The sequence below is a fragment of the Vespa crabro genome, chromosome 8, assembly GCF_910589235.1.
Source record: "Vespa crabro chromosome 8, iyVesCrab1.2, whole genome shotgun sequence".
NCBI lineage: Eukaryota > Metazoa > Arthropoda > Insecta > Hymenoptera > Vespidae > Vespa > Vespa crabro.
The window spans coordinates 4,421,732-4,424,231 of NC_060962.1; the positions used below are offsets into that span (position 1 = coordinate 4,421,732).

General features: G+C 32.2%; 1 protein-coding gene across 9 annotated transcripts in view; it reads left to right on the forward strand.

Moving 5' to 3' along the window:
* The window catches only part of LOC124426149 (neurexin-1), a 261,069-nt gene that overhangs the window by 104,223 nt on the left and 154,346 nt on the right, over positions 1-2,500 (forward strand). The window lies entirely within an intron of this gene.

Genomic DNA, 2,500 nt, shown 5'->3' on the forward strand with positions numbered 1-2,500 from the left:
AATCCATCCTTTTCTTCTGTTTACTTCGCGAAACGATTTTGCTATCCACCATTCAAAAAGAAAGTAGAAAGTTATGTGTATGTACCTGTGTGTGTTTCTCTCTCTCTCTCTCTCTCTCTCTCTCTCTCTGTATGTGTGTGTATGTGTGTGTGTGTATGTGAATAAAGTAAAAACCGATAATATAGTAGTTACCGACAGCAATATTCTCTTTAATATTGTTTGTTCCATCATCTTTTTATCTTTTTTTTGGTTTTCTTTTTTCATATATCTATTACATTATATTAATACATTATATATATCATAATAGAGTTATTAATGTAAATCATAGATATAGAACTGAATTAGAAGAAATGAAATGCTTTTTCTAAATAATAAAATAAATAATATCAAAATTTTTGATATATTTTAATTTTAATCGATAAGATAAAGATTTTTGATATTCCAATGTTAACTTACATAGTTAATGCCAATACATATACATACAGATACATACATACACACACACACACACACACACACACACACACACACACAGACACATGATATATACAAATTGGATTTATATTTGAACGTTACGAAGTAGTATATTCACATTGAAATAGACCAAAGAGCCTTATTATTATTTTAAATTAAAAAGAGAGAATAATATATTCGTGTAGAAACAGGGAAAAGCAAAAACTGGGTTATTATTACTTCTTAACGTATGAAAAGAGGCCCGTAGTGATGAATATATTTCTTGGATAATGATTTGAGCAAATGATAATAGGATTTATGGGGATACTGCAACCACTGATAAAGGATATAATAAGTCGGACAATTGCATGTAGTAATGGTGAAAATAATGGTTATTAAAAATGATTTAAAAAAAAATAAAAGAAAGAAAGAAAGATGGAAGGAAGAAACGAAGGAAGAAAGGAAGAGAGGAAAACAAAAAGGAAAAAAAAAGAAGGAAAGAAAAAGAAAGAAAAAAAAAGGGAAGAAAAGAAGATAGAGAAAAGTTCCATAGGACGATGAAGAAAAATTTGATTTTCATATATCCTTCATAAAATTTATATTCCAACCTGCATGCATACATACTTACCTTCAATTTACTTACAAACAGAATTTTACTACTATCTTTAGGATTTAGTTTTCATTACGAAAAAAACCCACGAGTTCATCCGTTAGGAACGAAGGGAGAGTTGCTGGATACGAATAAATTTCGTCGGGCGATGTAATTTCGTGTTGGCGATGAACGCATCAACGTTTTTATTACCTTCCTTTTTCATCTCATATGGAATGAATGTATATGTTAACATGTACACACACAAACACACATATACACACATATCTATCTATGTTTAAATATATACATATATATAACATGTATATGTTATTATATACACTTTTCCATTCTTTCTTTCCACTCTTTCTTTCTTTCTCTGTCTCCTATGTTTTCTCTCTCTCTCTCTCTCTCTCTCTCTCTCTCTCTCTCTCTCTCTTCCTCTAATTCGAAGTCGAGTTTTCTAACACGTTTAACGTAGTTAACATCCCCTTTAACGATGAGTACGAATAGTGAAAAAAATCCTGTGAAAATCCATCCCTAGATGAATTAAGAGAAAAAGAGAGGGAGAGAAAAAGAATGAAAGAGAGAAAGAGAGAAAGAGAGACAGAGAGAGAAAGAGAGACAGAGAGAGAGAGAGAGAGAAAGAGGGAAAGAGCATAAAAAGCGCAGTGAGAAATGCATGAAGGGTGGTAGTTGGCTTTACGCTCGAGAGGGTTGCGGCTTGGTTGCCGCTCGGCTTTCCTGCACGATATGAGATTATTGTTTTCGCGCGAAACGCATATATGCGATAACTCGATCGTTTCCCTTGGAAAGCTTACCGAGAAAATCGTTCCAAGTCTCTCGGAAACGATTATATATGGATGTTACTTGCCTATAGATACCTATGTATATATACACACTAATATTGTATATATATATATATATATATATATATATACATATACTACGAAGGAAAAGGAATGTACAATCGAACAATTTGTCGTTATCTCTCGATTCTATCGTACATTATTATCTACGTTCTGCCCGTTTATACCACTTTTGATGTATTCAGGTACGTTTAGAACCATTATTTAGCAACATTTCTATCTATGTTATGCATTTCTCTATTTCTCTATTTCGTAGTATCGTATCGCGAGAATATGAGATATGTTCTTCGTATATCTAATCTCTTTCTTCTTCTTCTTCTTCTTCTTCTTCTTCTTCTCTTATCTCTTCCCTCATATCACAGAGCAAGTTAATTTTCAAACAAATAGTTACGCGTCCTTCGTTATCCCCAGAGTATATTTTACGTTACCTCACTTTACACCGCTCATCCCCCTACCTCTCTCTCTCTCTCTCTCTCTTTCTCTCTCTCTCTCTCTCTCTCTTTCTTTCTTCGTATATACATTCATATATAATAAATAAGTTTTTTCTTACAGCTTTAAAATTATATAAACGTTTCACGTTTTATAGAAT